The sequence below is a fragment of the Trachypithecus francoisi genome, unplaced genomic scaffold (assembly GCF_009764315.1).
Source record: "Trachypithecus francoisi isolate TF-2019V2 unplaced genomic scaffold, Tfra_2.0 Lachesis_group16, whole genome shotgun sequence".
Classification (NCBI taxonomy): Eukaryota; Metazoa; Chordata; class Mammalia; order Primates; family Cercopithecidae; genus Trachypithecus; species Trachypithecus francoisi.
The window spans coordinates 29662485-29679906 of NW_022681461.1; the positions used below are offsets into that span (position 1 = coordinate 29662485).

The 17422-nt window shown below is 38.5% G+C and overlaps 1 protein-coding gene across 5 annotated transcripts in view; it reads left to right on the forward strand.

Annotated features, from left to right (window-relative positions):
• Positions 1 to 17422, forward strand: part of DOCK8 (dedicator of cytokinesis 8) — a 245598-nt gene that overhangs the window by 39344 nt on the left and 188832 nt on the right. For 3 of the 5 annotated variants that reach the window (XM_033237171.1, XM_033237172.1, XM_033237170.1), the window contains exon 1: positions 14182 to 14343. The gene's annotated coding sequence lies outside the window, so the exon portion shown is untranslated. Of the gene's footprint in view, positions 1 to 12858; positions 12961 to 14180; positions 14344 to 17422 lie in introns of those variants that run through there. The other 2 variants (XM_033237174.1, XM_033237173.1) reach the window with 2 other exon arrangements.

Below are 17422 nucleotides of genomic sequence, written 5' to 3' on the forward strand. Positions count from 1 at the left end.
ACCTTGTCTCAAAAAAAAAAAAAAAAAAAAAATTCTATTTTCCTACCTCTTTAACATAACTGTGAATAGTAGTATTTCCTTCTAGTTTTTAAGTACACTACTTAAAAACATGGAAAGTTTTCAAATAATGTACTCAGATTTAAATACGTTTTTAAGCTTATACTCATGTAATAAGCATAGTAACTAACAGAATGTTCTCTGGAGTCAGATAGTCTTGGGTTCAAATTCTCCAGACATTTCCAGCCCTGAGTTTTGCATTTGTTAAACAGGGATGATAAACCTGGTTCATAGCATTGCCGTGTGGATTCAATGAAGCGCTTATGAAGTGCTCAGCACAGGGCCCTGTGTGATGTAAGCACTCAGTAAATAGTGGCATCATTTTCTGTTTTCACACACAAAAAATGAGTCAACCTTCTGCGATCCTAATAATCAGGAAGTTCTTCTTAATGGCCAAAGTATACCTATTTTTAGTCTATGCATTTGGCAAAATTTCATTCCCCAAATTGTTCCATGGTCCCAGGAGCTGCTTTCAAGACCTTCTCTGACCAGCTTGTTGAGAGCTTTTGTTATCTGTGTTTTCCTCAAAGATTAGACTCATCAAAGAGGGGTGAAAACAAAGGAATGGCCACGGGTGCGCAGAGTGAGAGAGATTGGTTTAGTTGTTTAGCCAGGCTATGTGGCTTCGTTCCCAGACCACAGATTATAACCACACCATTGTGGGCACCACATATAACCGTTTTGGTAAACTAGATATGGGTTGCTGGGGACATGGACGAGAAACCATAGGTGGGGAGGTGTGGACCTCTCAGCCCTGCTCTCTCAAGCCTGGCCAAATTCACATCCGCAACTGGGGCTTTGTTTCTGTTCCAGACCGTTTGTCCAACAGCCAACTTGACTTCCACTTGGAGTCCTCATGAGAACCTCAAACTTAGTATGCCCAAATGAAATTTTCAGCCCACCGGAAGGCAACCATACTGTCTTGAGTCTTACAGTTACCCCGTAAACAAAGGGATTGACTTTACTAGATAGCAACTTCCTGCCCATAAAGTTAAGAAAAGAGTCCCTCAATGCAAATGTTGGTTTTGCGTATCAAATAAATGGATTCTTGGTTCTTCAGGATAGTTAGATAACAATGGGCAGAATAGCCAGTTAATTCAATAACTCCTTAAAATTGTTGAAAGCATTTTGTACACTTTCTTTATATGGCTGCTTAGCGTGTTAATTGGTAAAATACTCTGAAGGACTAATACACAAACACTTTCACCCAACAATTCCAGTTCTAGGACTTTATTCCACAGATATATTTATACATGTATGAATTCATATGTACAGTTTTCTGAACTTTTTTTGTGCTGGCAGAAAACTAGAAACAACAGAAATGTATGAAAGAGAGTAGTTAAGAAATTATTCCCAGTTATATAATAGAGTACATATGCAGCTGTAAAAAAAGAATGAGGGAATTATTATGTATTTATCTATTGAGTGAATAAAGCAAAATGAAGATCACCAGCAAACAGATAAACAAATTGTGGTATTCATACAGGGGAATACTCCATAATCAAAAAGAATGAACAATGGGTGAACACTACAACATAGATGACTCTCAACTACTGTATTCCCATTTGTGTAAATAAAAATGTGGGAAAGAATATATACATGTATTTGCTTATGAACTCTATATGCACAGAAGGAAACACAAGAAATTATTACCTAGATTGTCTGTGGAGAGGGAACTGGGTACCTGGCAAACAAGAGTAGGAGGGAGACATTGTACAATGTGCTTTTTAATACTTTTTATATTTAAAATTGCAAAATATATTACATGCTCAAAATAAAAATAGAATAGCTTATATAACTATGTCTAAATATTACATGTAGTTTTCCTCTCTGGCTATTTTCTTTTTGGTTTTTATGTAATTTTTAAAAATCCACTTACTTAGCCCAGGCACATAAATGGAAAGAAAAATAGGCTTAAAATTATGTCATTTGCAGAAACAAACAAATACTTAGATGTTTTAGAGCTAGCATGTTTTTGTTGGCTTCTAGTTTAGTTCTACATGGCATCAGACTAGCTACTCTATATCATTTCTGGACCTTTGCAATTTGTTGAGACTTGTTTTATGGTTGGAGATATGGTCAATATGTAAATGTTTAAAGTGTGCAAGAAGAATGTGTACTCTAAAGTTAGGCATGGTGTTTTCTGTATATGTCAATTAGCACAAGTCTGTTTATCTTAATCTTCAAGTTCTGTGTATCTCTGGTTTTTTTTTTTATCTGTGTGATAGAACAGAAGTATGTTTGAAACTTTTAATATAGTTGTGGATGTAATATTTTTCCTCTTACTTTTGCAGTTCTTGCTTTATATATTTTGAGCCTATATTACTTGGTACATACATATTTAGAATTGTTGTGTCTTCCTGGTTGATTGCCCTTTGGTTATTTAGGAAATGTCTCTCTCTTCAGTAATGCTTCTTAAAGTCCATTTTGTCTGATAGTACTATAGCGACCTCAGCTTCCTTTTGGCTAGGTTTCATAACTTTTAAAATTCTTTCACTTTCAGTCTTTTTATGTCCTTATATTTAAAGTGTGTCAGAAGGAAGGAAGGAAGGAAGGAAGGAAGGAAGGAAGGAAGGAAGGAAGGAGGGAGGGAGGGAAGGAAGGAGGGAAGAAAAGAAAGAAAGAGAGAGAGAGAGAAGGAAGGAAGGAAGGAAGGAAGGAAGGAAGGAAAGAAAGAAAAGAAAAGAAAAGAAAAGAAAAGAAAAGAAAGGACACCGCAATCTACCTATGTTACAAACATGTAAATGTAACCCTAAACCTAAAATAAAAGTTAAATATAAATAAAATGTGTCTCTTCATGAAAACTTGCTTAGCATCATTAGTCATTAGGGAAATGCAAATTAAAAACACAATGAGATACCACCACATACAACATATCTAGTATAATGGCTAAAATTAAAAATACTAACACCACCAAGTATTGTTGAACAAATGGAAAAACTGGAACACTGATTATGGGAGTATACAACCACATTGTAGAACACTTTAACTGGTCATTTACCCAAGAGGAATGAAAGAATGTATCCATATAAAGATTTGAACACAAATGTTTATAGCAACTTTATTTATAACAGCTAAAAACTGAAAACAACTCAAATGTCCATAGACAGGTGAATGGATTAAAAAAAAAAAACTGTGTTATATCCATACAATGGAATATTCCTCTATGATAAAAGGAAGTAAACTACTAATACACAGTGCAATATAAATGGATTGCAAGATAATTCTGTTGAATGAAAGAAGCCACACCAAAAAAACGATATATTGTATGATTCCATTTATATAAAACTCTAGAAAATGCAAATGATCTACAGTTACAGAAAGCAAATTAGTAGTTGCCAGGAGAAAGAGGGTAAGAATTAAGAAGGGGCATGAAGAAACTTATTTATTGTAGTAATGGTTTCATGGGTCTATACATATGTCAAAGCTTATCAAATTGTATACTTTAAATATGTGCAGCTTATTGCCAGCTACTTATACTCAATTTGTTTTTAAAAGTAAAATGTGCTTCTTATAAGTAACAATTTTTTAAAATGTAGTCTGGTGACCTTTGTCTTTTAATTAGAGAATTTAATCTGTTTACATTTAATAACTGATATAGGCCGGGCGCGGTGGCTCAAGCCTGTAATCCCAGCACTTTGGGAGGCCGAGACGGGCGGATCACGAGGTCAGGAGATCGAGACCATCCTGGCTAACACGGTGAAACCCCGTCTCTACTAAAAATACAAAAACTAGCCGGGCGACGTGGCGGGCGCCTGTAGTCCCAGCTACTCGGGAGGCTGAGGCAGGAGAATGGCGTAAACCCGGGAGGCGGAGCTTGCAGTGAGCTGAGATCCGGCCACTGCACTCCAGCCTGGGCGACAGAGCGAGACTCCGCCTCAAAAAAAAAAAAAAAAAACAAAAAAAACAAAAATGAGCCGGGTGTGGTGGCCGGCACCTGTAGTCTCAGCTACTCAGGAGGCTAAGGCAGGAGAATTGCTTAAACCTGGGAGGCAGAGGTTGCAGTGAGCCAGGATTACACCACTGCACTCCAGCCTGGGCAACAGGCTGAGACTCCGTCTCAAAAAAAACAATAAAAACACAAAACAAACGAACAAAACACTGATATATTTGGGTATAAATGTTCAATCCTATGTGGGTTTTTTTTTTTTCTGTTTTGCCCACTTATTTCTTGTTGCTATAGACATTACAACAATACATGTTTGACTTATTAGAATCCTGGTATTAATTAGTACTTTTACCATTTCCCAGATGATATAATATGGACTATAAAACATATGAAATCCATTTACTCCCATACCTTTTAATTCTATGTATATTTTAAACATCACATTATTGTCATTATTATATTTATATTGTACAGTCACTATCATTTAGATTTACTTACATTTACCCTTTTGGTGTATTTCAATGCTTTCAGCACTTCTGTGTTTCCATTTGGGATTGCTTTTCTTCTGCCTCAAAAACTGTCTTTACTATTTATTTTAGTATGGCTCTGCTGGTAATAAATTCTCTCCATTTTTGTTTATCTGATAAAATCTTTTTTCCTTCATTACTTATGAAGGATATTTTCACTAGGTAGAAAATTCTAGATTGTTAGCTATTTTATTTCAGCACTTTGAAGATGTCGTTGCATTGGTTTGTGGATTTCGCTTTTTCAATTGAGAAGTTAATTGTTGGTTGCATTATTACACTTTGAAGATAATGTGTCTTTTCCCTGGATGTTTTAAAGATTTTTCTATTTGATTTTCAGTAGTTTTACTATGATGTGTCTAGGTTTGGTTTCCTCTGTATTAATTCTGATGGGCATTTATAGAGCTTTATGAAGCTGCGTCTGGTATTTTTGTCAGCCAATATTTCTTTAAATATTACTTCTGCTCCAGTTTGATCTCTCCTCCTCCTTTGGGATCCAGCTTACATAGGTTACATCTGTTACTTTATGACTCAATACACTTTTCTGGAAAGACTCTCTTTTCTTAAAACACAAGACACTCAAAGATTACAGGTGTTCTTTTAGGTGATTATGCTGCTTCATCAGTAGATGGTGATTATATTAAGAAGAAAACTTACATGATGATATATAAAGGCTGGGGAGAGGAGATGCCTCTGAAGACACTGAGAAATCCTTCTCTAGTCTTGCTGCTGGAACGCTCAAACACTTAAGTCGTCTAATAAATACTCCACTGTCTTCAGAGGAATTTTCTAAGTGAAAGGGATTTGGGACTCCCCTGTGAGGAAGAAACGTAAGTTCCACACCTTCCTAATAAGGGGCAAACTTTTCTTTGTAGTCATGTTTCCACCTGTTGAATCAGTTTTATGGAAGTTGTACAGTTATGGCTTGTCTGTTTATGAGAGGAGATAGAAAATATGAGAAACAATAAAACCTGTAATAATCCATTGTGAGGCCACAGGCTGAAGAATTTACAAGGAATTTATTCCAGACTTTTTGGCTGAAAATATGTATGCATATATGTATACGAGTGTATGGAGATACAGTTATGGATAGAGATATATAGATATATGTGTAGATATATAAATATATAAAGTTTGCTACAGAAATTCAGAAATTCATTTTGTAGCCTTTTAAAAGTGCACTTTACTAAAAGCATCCAATAATGCATCTCAGAAAAAGCCTTAGGTTTCTTTTATGTGGTCAACTCCAGAAACTAGTCACTCTTGAGCTAGATGTGTGTTTTCAGACCTTACCCATGCCATGCACAATGATCTAACCCTTTGATAGCTACATCATTCAAAGTCAGTTTTTCTACATGCAACAAATTTTTAAACCTTGATTTTTATTATTTATTTATTTATGTATTTATTTATTTATTTATTTTGAGATGAAGTCTTGCTCTTGTCCCCCAAGCTGGAGTGCAATGGCATGATCTCAGCTCACTGGAAACTCTGCCTCCTCGGTTCAACCGATTCTCCTGCCTTAGCCTCCTGAGTAGCTGGGATTACAGGTGTGTGCCACCACACTGGGCTAATTTTTGTATTTTTAGTAGAGACAGGGTTTCATCATGTTGGCCAGGCAGATCTCAAACTCCTGACCTCAGGTGATCCACCCACCTTGGCCTCCCAAAGTGCTGGGATTACAGGCTTAAGCCACTGTGCCCAGCCTAAACCTTGATTTTTTAAAAATACTACCCTGCCCTAACCTTGTAACTTAGTAAGTTTGGGGAGAGGGGTGTATAACAACCTTTCACTGATTATTTGATGTAAATCATTTCTAGTCCTGAAACAATGGCTATTTTTCAAGGTTTAATTATATGTTGTATGTTGTGGTTGCATCCACATGTACACCCACAAATGTCTGTAATTAATATTTATTACTAACTTGTACTTTACACTGTATTTCTGGAGTGTTTTATAATCGCTTGTTACCTAGAGTAAATTATATATTTGCTTTTTTACCCCACTCCTTTCACTATTGTTTAAAACATGTCAGATTCAGGAAAACCTCAAGAGACCCAAACCTCTTTCAATACTTATAGATGAAGTTTTTTTCCTTAATCAGTTTTAAAATCCATCCAGCCAATTTGGCTGCTGACCATACCAGCAGATAATGAAAGAATTTTCGGCCGGGCGCGGTGGCTCAAGCCTGTAATCCCAGCACTTTGGGAGGCCGAGACGGGCGGATCACGAGGTCAGGAGTTTGAGACCACCCTGGCTAACACGGTGAAACCCTGTCTCTACTAAAAAAATACAAAAAGCTAGCCGGGCGAGGTGGCTGGCGCCTGTAGTCCCAGCTACTCGGGAGGCTGAGGCAGGAGAATGGCGTAAACCCGGGAGGCGGAGCTTGCAGTGAGCTGAGATCCGGCCACTGCACTCCAGCCCGGGCGACAGAGCAAGACTCCGTCTCAAAAAAAAAAAAAAAAAAAGAATTTTCCTTGAGGGTCGAAAGCCAGGGAGAAGCCTTCCAGGGCTGTTTGGTTTCCTAGCACAGCTGCTGGAGTAGCTCGTGGTGCTGACTGATCTGCTTGGAGATTCTTGTGCATCTTTGCCTGTTAGAGCTGGAAAGATGCTCAGTACTATAAAGCCCAGCCCCTTTGGTTTACGTATAATGAAACTAAGACCCACCTTAGTCAACTAATGTGCTTAAACTCAAGCAAATGGCAAATGGCAAAACTCAGTACTCTATCAATGAGTTTTCATTCTTTTTCTTTATTCTGCTAGACACATATTTTATAAAGAAATGAGGCAGCATGATGTTTAAAATACTTAAAGTGAGAATGAGAAAAACTGATGTCTACATATCATGAAATGGTTTAAAAGTTTAAAGTGCATTGTCTTCTCCATCAGACCTTCTTTTACTAATTTTTTTCTCAAAATCTGGCTCAGAAATCTTGTTTTAAAAGCTCCCTAAACATTCCTAGGCAGAATTAGTAACTCTTTCCTCTTTGCTCACAAGGAACTATGCATATTCCTGTAATAGAATATTTACCATATTATAAGTATTCAATTATTCATCTGCCCTCCGCCCATCTACCCACTGGATCAGGCTTCCCAGGAGCAGCAACAGAAAGCCCAACAATTTGTGTGTTCTCAATGTGAAATGAATGAATGAAGGAAGGAATGAACCAACCATTCCTTCACAGTCTTGCACTATCAGTGAATCTTATGCTTTATTGGACATAAAAATCACCTGGAATTGCTGACTTAAAATACAGTTTTCCAGACCATACCATAAGAGATGCTAATACAGGACTGGGGTGCGGCCAGGAATTTCAATTTTTATCTAAGTAGCTGATGACTTAATGCAAATGGTCCAGCAGCCACACTTTGAAAGCTCTACTCTATGATTAGTTGTGGTTTGTGGTCCCAATTGTATATCATAATTATTGCTGATCTGAAAAAAAACATTGAGCTTCTCTACCCACTCCCTACCACCAATCCATCACCACCATTCTGACTCCTTAATCACAATGGTATTGACATTTTAAATAAATCGCAAGGCTCCCTTCCAGTAAAATGTATGAAAATAAAGAAGATAATACTTATAAACTATTTTGAATTCCTTAGAAGAAGGGTATCTTAGCTCATTAAGGAAATATTATCATGATATAAATCTAGCATCACGAAACTTATCTTGGACATGTCAAATTTGGTCTGAGAATCAAATGTAGAGGAAAATAAAACCCACACACAGTACCTGCATAGAAATGGAACCTGTGCAAACACCTGCTTTGGCTGTGTTCCTTTTTGTGGAGACAGATGTCCCCCTTCACTAGGACCAGCGTAGAGATGAAGAAGGTTGATTTGGACATTGGGGTGCTATATGTTCTTTTGGGACTGAAGTTCCATATTAGGAAACTTAATAGCCAACATTTACATAACTTTTAAACACCCCAAGTAGTACGCTCTGTCTGCGCATTATTTTATATATATGCAATTTGTTTGTTTTTGTTTTTGTTTTGAGACAGGATCTCACTTTGTCACCCAAGCTGGAGTGCAGCAGGCACGAACACAGTTCACCGTAGCCTCAATCTCCCAGGCTCAAGCAATCCTCCCACCTCAGCCCCCCGAGTTGCTGGGACCACAGGCACACACCACCATACCTGGCTAATTTTTGTAATTTTTGTAGAGACTGGGTTTCACCGTGTTGCCCAGGCTGGTCTCGAACTCCTGAGCTCAAGTGATCCACCTGCTTTGGCCTCCCAAAGTGTTGGGATTAGAGGCGTGAGCCACTGTGCCCAGTCATACGGATTTTTTTTTTTTTAATTGTGAACTTACATAACTTCACAGGAGACAGACCTGAATGAGTTAGTTATTAAACTACTTTGTGACTATGGAAAGGATTTCTGATCCTTGTAGTGTATTTCCACGTATATTGTTATATTGTTGTGTGTTTGTATTTAGTTGCTCATACTATTTTTTACTGTAGTTTACTTTGTATGCAGGTTTCCATGGGTCAACCTAATTTATATTTTTGTCATTTTAAATGGAAAAATGATATCCCATATATTTTATACTGTTATTTGTTCAGTGTTCTTTCCAATGTGGGATGCTTTGGTTATTTCCAATTATTTGCTATCATACTATCATATACAGAGTTCTTATGTTCATTTCCGCTCAAAATTATATTTTTGTTTGTATGAATTCCATGGTGTATATTTCCCAAACCGGGATGGTTAGATAAAAGAATTAACAGCAGTTTTATAGTTCTGGTTGCATATTACATTATTACTTTCCAGAGACACAGAGCCAATATACAACCCCACCAGGGGTGTGAGGCATGCTGGTTTTCCCACAGCTTGACCAACATGAAATTTTATCATTCCAGCCTATTTCTGCTAGCTTAATATTTGTGTAGGGCCTCACTAGAGATATTTTATTTTGAAGTTCTTCAAATGATATGAAGCAATTCTTTTCCACGTGGAATGATTCACTATTTTCAGTTTAATGACAAACCATTCATATTTGACAGTTTTGAAGTGACAGGTTTAATTGCCTTCTCTATAGGGTTCTGTAGGGAGAGAAAATAGGAGTGCTATTAGGTATTGGGTTAGGCTCAAAGTGTCAAGGAAGAAGATGAGTTGTATAGTTCTGAATTAGGAAACTTGTATATGGAGGACTGGAACAGAAATACCAGTTGACTCTGTTTAAGAAAGGCTAGAGGGCAGGAACATTCTGATTTCATGATGACAAAAATACTAGAGTTTTGACATAGGACAACAGGTCTTGCTTCAAAATGAAAGCAAGACCCTGTCCTTCCTGCCTCTTTGATAATCTCACAATGCCACTTTCTTTCCTGAACATTTTCAGATATTCTGATTTCACATCAACCACTCTGGTCTATAATAGGACCAGTTTTAGAATGACTGGGAAACTAAGACATACCATTGAGAGCTCTTGGGGGAAGACCTAGAGGCAGCAGTCCCAGGAGAAGTCAGTCTTATCTGTAAAAAGGTCAGCTTGATCACAGAAAAGGGCTTTGGCTTGGTTGTGTTGGCCCTCTATGGCTTAGGATCCTCTTTTCAAGTAAGCAAATAAATGATTGCAGTGTTGGTTTGAGTCCTATGGTGCCAAACACAAGATACATTGATGCTCATGCAATATAGACCTTTTGTTTTGGACAGTGGTCTAATCTGTTGATTTAAAAAAAATCGGTGACTGTCCAACTTATAATTAAAATCAGTCTATCAAACACTTGGAGACAAAATCTGAGGTTATTCTTTCATTCCTAGTTGTCACACCAATTTTTTGCCTTCACTTTCGTCTATGTAGAATATTTACATATACACCTATCTCATTCTATTTAGATATAACTCATATACTACAAAATTCACCCATGTGTACAGTTCAGTGATTTTAAATATATTCACAGTCATCACTACAATCAATTTCAGAACATTTTCATTACTCCAAACAGAAACCCCAAACTCATTAGCAGCCGCTCTCCATTTCTCTACAATATCCCCAACCCTAGGTGACCATAAATCTACTTTCTGTCTCTATAGATTTTGCAATTCTGGGCATTTCATATAAGGAATCATAGAACATGTGATCTTTTGGTTTAGCTTATTTCACTTAGGATAATGTTTCCAAGGTTCATTTATGTTGTGGGGTATATGTACTCTCTTCCTTTTTATTGCTGAGTAATTTTCCATTGTGTGGATATACAATTTTTCGTTAAGTCATTCATCAGTTGATGGACATTTGGATTTTTTCCATTTTTTGGCCTTTATGAATAATGCTGCTATGAACATTCATGTGTTAGTTTTTGTGGGGAAGTGTGGTTGTCTTTTTTTATTTATTTATTTTTTCAACAGAGTCTTGCTCTGTCGCCCAGGCTGGAGTGTAGTGTTGCAATCTCGGCTCACTGTGACCTCCACCTCTCGGGTTCAAGCGATTCTCGTGCCTCAGCCTCCAAAGTAGCTGGGATTACAGGCACACACCACCACACATGGCTAATTTTTTTGTATTTTTAGTAGAGACGGGGTTTCGCCATGTTGGCCAGGCTGGTCATGAACTCCTGACCTCAAGTGATCTGCCCACCTCAGCCCCCCAAAGTGCTGGGATTACAGGTGTGAGCCACCACACACTGCCAGAATTATGTTTTCATTTCTCCTGGGTATATACCTATGAGTGGAATTGCTGGGTTACATGGGAGCTCTGTTTAAATTTTTCAGAAACTGCCAGATGGCTTTCCAAAATGGCTGCACCATTTTATATTCCAACCATAGCATATGCGTGCTCCAGTTTCTCCACATCCTTGCAAATACTTGTTATTGCCCCTCTTTCTTGTTATAGCCAGCCTAGTGGTTGTGAAATGACATCTCATGGTGGTTTAATCAGAATTTCCCTCGTGGCTAGTAGAATACTTCCTATCCTAGTATTTCCTTATACTTTAAAAAAATTAAAGAAAATGCTATAGAAAATTAAGGAGCACAATTTATGCTTGCCACTACAGCTTCCTCTTGGGTTTCACACTTCCTTGCCTCATCACATAAGGGGCCACCACTAGGATGAATGTGCTCCAGCCTTATTCTTCCAATCTTCTCTCCATTTGTCATTCAGAATCCCGGGAAAGAGAGATGCTTGTCCTGCCGTGAGTTATGTGCCCACTCTTTTGATTTGTGTTTCTGCCTAGACAGTGCACAGCATAAGCGTGGGCATCTTGAAAGGAAATTGGGGTGCTCCTGAAGGAGAATAGATGCCAAAGTTGAGACAAGAGCCTAGTTTCCTGCCTCTCTAGGTGTAACTCATTGCCAAGGTCAGGAGCAAAGCAAACCATGTAGGAAACCTCATCATGCAGGGCAGTTAATAAGTATGCCCTAGCACACATTTTCACAGAGAAAACATAATAAGCTTCATTTGTAATATTTAAGTATTACATTTAAAGTAACAATGTTTAACAATTTCTATATACCCTCGTTGGATACAAAGCATGTTTAAAATATATGACCTCATTTGATCCTCTGTAATCTCTGTTAGTTTCTAATTATAGTCAGTAGCAGTATTGGTATTGTATGTTTTGGCCTCATTGTGGTTTAAATACACTTTTGTGAACTAGCCTGAGAATCCAACCACCAACACAATGATGTAATAAGAAAACGTGCTCTGAGTTCCAAACAAACGGCTAACAGATGAGTGCTCAGACGTCAACTTGTTCGTAAGCTGGGGTATCACTGGCCAGCAGTCACATGCCAGCAGGTGTAAGTAGACAGTGAGGAACAACTTCCTCTCATTTGTGTGGCTCCCTAAAGTGTTGGCTGAGCATTGTCCACATGGGTGATGCAAAGGATCACTCCACCAGGAGCAGTTTGGAAAAAATATAATCATTGGGAATTCTTGTAGCATTGAAGGTGCCTACAAGGAGGCAGAAGTATTCATATAACAGTTCCCTGGTGTTCTCTATTGTAGCAGCCAGTCAGCCAAATGGGTTCAGCTGCTTGAAATGAGAATGTCTGGATCAAAATGGCAGCTCAGGATTTAAAGGATTCTAGTCAGATACCAGACCACCTCACATAGAGAAAACTCTGAATGGCTGGGGGAGAAGGAGTCAAATGCTCTGGATCTTTTTCTTGGGTCTCAAAGTCCTCCTTCTGCCATCATCCTTCCAGTATTGGGCAGGACCCTGACTGCAGGCATCATGGCCTCTGTGAACTTCTCAAGGGTATGTATTATCAGACAAAAACTACAATGTCCACTAACAGGCCACTGAGGGTATCTTAGTCAGTTCTGCTCATCGCCCAGCCAAGGTCTACGTTTTATAACATGATATCAAAGATTGCGTCTAAAATTGCGATGATTTCTTAAAATAATCATTTCATTTAGATTTTTCTATTTTAATCCAAGGTATTCTTCAGCGAAATAAGGAAACAGTTTACTCTCCCACCAAACCTTGGCCAGTACCATCGACAGAGCATAAGTACCTCTGGCTTCCCCTCTCTTCAACTAGTAAGTATGAGTTCCAGGTTTACTTAGCGATTGGTCAAGTGCAAAATGCCCAGGGTGTGTGCTTGCCTCCTGCTCCTTAGATCTTCCTACCATCACCTCACGTTCTCCAGTCACCAGATCCTAACTCTGTGACTGCGTTTGGACATCAAACAATATCCCTCTCTCCCTCTGCCAACCAGTACTTAGGGTGCATAATAGAACCTCTGGGAGCTGTGGTTTTGATGTGTCCAGACTGAGGGGCTTCCAGGCTACTCAGTCTCATCCAAATTATGGTTCATATTTGGGGGAGAAGGGCTAGCTTGAAAACTTACCCCCATTTATATAGTATGCATTTTTTTGGAAAAGCCTATTCCAAAATCTGAAATGCCGATTTACAGACCTTCTTTTTGTAAAATCATTTTCTTGCTAGTATAATTTACATATAATAAAATTCACACATTTTAGGTGTACAATTTGGTGAATTTGGGCAATTTAGAGTCACTTAACCTTTACTCAGTCAAGATACAGAACACTTCCTTTATCCTAAAGAGTTCCCCAGTGCCCTTTTACAATCTCGTCTTCCAATCCTCCCCCCAGGCCACACCCTCCAACTCATGCAATCTCTGATTCACTTCTGTCACTATAATTTTGCTCTATCTGGAGCTTCATATCCTGTTACAATATGTACAAACCTTCTTTTTTTTGAGACAGGGTGTCACTCTGTCACCCAGCCTGGAGTGCAGTGGGTGATCTTGTCTCACTGCAACCTCAACCTCCCAGGATCAAATGATTCTCCTCCCACCTCATCCTCTCAAGTAGCCAGGACTACAGGCACATACCACCACACCTGGCTAATTTTTGTACTTTTTGTAGAGACAGGGATCTCGCTATGTTGCCCAGGCTGCTCTTGAACACCTGGGCTCAACGATCCTCCTGCCTCAGCCTCCCAAAGTGCTGAGATTACAGTGAGCCACTGTGCCTGGCCCTAAACCTTCATTTTTAAAACACACTTCCTCTTAAGTTGAAGATTGCCTACATTTTTCTATCAATGCCAATTGTTGAGTGTGCCTATATAGGTTATATTATTTGAGCACTAAATGCCAGATGTGTGCCAAGTGAGATAAATCTGACAAATGAGATGGTTTGTAAAACCAGAAGTGAATATTCACTTCCTTTGTGAGAGAGCTCCAGCCCTCCTGTACTCACTTCCTCACACAGCACAGCAGCACTCTCTTGCTGGTTCTGTGGTTATCTTGAAGAGGTTAGGTTATTTTTTGTTTCTACTTATTACTTCAAAACCACTTCTGCTCTTAGAAATTTTGTAACCTTCCACTCAGTTTCCGGTAACCGCCATTTTGTCTCCTGTAACAATTTACACGCCGTGTAACTGTGAATCTTTTAAAGGTATGTTTTACTGAAGTGATTTCTGGTTATTTCAGAAGGATAATTTGTGTGTTGTGTCATTAATGAAATAGTAGTACTAAAAAACCTATAGCATCTTTTACTGCAAGAGGTAACTTTCCAGGCCATTTTTTCAGAAAATCTGCTTATGACTTAAGTGACTTGCTAGACTGCCCTTTTTATTTGTACTTTTCCTGTGTGTTTCAGAATTGCAGAGTATAACAAAAGCATGTCAAGTGCATAATGTGTCCATTTTCAGTTATATTAGATTAGCTTTACACCAAGATAAATTAGATATGCTTCTTGGTTTAATTTGTGCTAATATGTATTTAATTGAAAATCAAATACTTTTTTTAAAAAAATTGACTGAAGTTGTATTCCAAAATATGCAAAATTTAGTTTAAAATAGATTGGATACACTTTTAACTTGTAAACAAGGTAGAGGGTTTTAGTGCTTTGCTTTTTTAAAAAATAAATGAAGACTGCAGCTTTCTGCAGTAGCTGTCTTGGGAAATAGTGTGGACATCACTCCTAAGAGACATTAAGGAAGTTTAGCTAACAGGCTTTAACTCTTTCTCTCCATACTAGCTTTTACTTTTTTTTTTTTTTTTTTTTTTTTTTTGAGACAGCGTTTAGCTCTTGTTGCCCAGGCTGGAGTGCAATGGCGCCATCTCGGCTCACCACAACCTCTGCCTCCCAGTTCAAGCAATTCTCCTGCCTCAGCCTCCCGAGTAGCTGGGATTACAAGCATGCATCATCACACCTGGCTAATTTTGTGTTTTTAGTAGAGATGGGCTTTCTCCATGTTGCTCAGGCTGGTCTCGAACTCCCGACCTCAGGTGATCTGCCCGCTTAGGCCTCCCAAAGTGCTGGGATTACAAGCATGTGCCCGGCCACCAGCTTTTACTTTAATGCTGCAGCCTTAAATTTTTTTTTCAGGAGAAATTATTTTATGTAAAGTTACAAAGGAAAATAATGGTTAATATTTGTAAGCATTCGTTTGGTAGTTTGCTGCCTCCTCAGTAAGTTTTGATGAAAGTGAATTTTGATGAATTACTACTTTAGCTGGGTAGTGAAGTTAACATGTGGCTTAGTTGTCCATTTTCTAAGAGAAGATATCAAGAAACTAGCAACAATAAGTAAAATTGTTAAATTATGCAAGAATCACATGTTCCTACCTATCATCATTTAGTCTTGGTTCTATTTGCATGTGAATATCCTTTAAAATATATTACTCCCAGTTATTCCGCTTTACTTTTCTGAATCTCTTTTCCCATCTCTCGACTTCAACTTCAGTATATAGCCCTTGTTCCTTCTGCCTGGAGAATGGAGGCATGTGGAAGCCCAGAGGATCGAATTCTTTTTTTTTTTTTTTTTTAGATGAATAGTCTGCTTAGGAAATCCCATCTCTGTAATGTTTACGTGGTATAGTGTTGTAATGTCAGAATGAAGTGGCTGTTCTTCCCCTTGAGTCATCGTCCCGAATGAAGGTTCCCCAAAAGAAATCATCAACTTACACGGTGATTTCCTTTTACCTTTAAAAAAAATATTTCTTTTCATGGAAAGATAATGGAACGTATTGGTAAGATTCATTTCTAGGAAGGCAAAGGAGTAGTTTATCATCTAAAGCCTCTCAACTTAAAGCTGTTTTAGAAAACTTTCCTTAAAATGAGAAACCGTAGGTTTTCATTGCATTATTTTGGCTAGTTGAAAAATAAGACCAAGTGCGTTCTGACCTTCGTTTCTCTTACCTTTACTTTTACAACCACCATTTCAATGGCCCACTTGCTGATACAAATGGTTATTTAATTTTTAAAAGCATTTAATTGAAGTCAAGTTATTTAGAACCCAATCAATTACACGTCTTTGTTGTTGCTGCTGTTTTGCAAGAGTGAAGAGCTTGGAGTCAGATGAATCTGGGATGAAGTACAGGTGTCATTTGTTAGTCATGTAATTTGTGACAAGCCACTTAATCTCTCTGAAGACTTCAGTTTCTTCATTTGTAAATTGGCATAATAATGCTGTCCCTACTAGGGAATATAGAATTATATAATAGGTCCTTTGTATATATTAGCTAATATTGCTCTCTTATGATTTGGCACTGTGGAGACACTGTGGGAGATTAAAAGAAGATGTGAATAAAAGGTGACTTCAGCTTCAAAGGGCTTTATGATTCATTTGGGAGAACAGGTAATATACAGTATCTATACTGGCTTCACAAGTGGCAGGTGTTTAGAAGAGAAAAGGATACATGATGTAATAGGAGGCAAAGGCTTGATTGAGAAAGCTGAGAAGACTTAGAGTAAGGGTTCTCAGCCCTGACTGGACATTAAAATTATCTAGAGGCAATTCAATGAGAATTCCTGGGGGCAGGAACCAAGCATCAGTATTTTAAAGTTCCCTGGGGACTTTAACTTGAAGCTTGGGTTGAAAATCATTTACAGAACTTTGTTATTTATTTATTTAATTTTTTATGTATTTTTTGAGATGGAGTCTCGCTCTGTCACCCAAGCTGGAGTGCAGTGGTGTGATCTTGGCTCACTGCAACACCTGCCTCCCAGGTTCAAGCTACTCTCCCGCCTCAGCCTCCCTAGTAGCTGGGAATACAGGCGTGTGCCACCACAACTGGCTAATTTTTGTATTTTTAGTAGAGACAGGGTTTCACCATGTTAGCCAGGCTGGTCTTGAACTCCTGACCTCAAGTGATCCACCTGCCTTGGCCTCCCAAAGTGCTTGGATTACAGGCGTGAGCCACCATGCCTGGCCTATATTTATTTTTATTTTGAAATGGAATCTCCCTCTGTCACCCAGGCTGGAGTGCAGTGACGTGATCTCGGCTTTCTGCAACCTCTGCTTCCTGGGTTCAAGTGATTCTCCCGACTTAGCATCCTGAGTAGCTGGGATTACAGGTACCTGCCGCCATGCCTGGCTAATTTTTGTATTTTTAATAGAGACAGGGTTTCGCCATGTTGGCCAGGTTGGTCTCGAACTTCTGACCTCAGGTAATCCGCCCAGCTCGGCCTCCCAAAGCGCTGGGATTACAGGCTTGAGCCACTATGCTCGGCCCATTTAAAGAACTTTA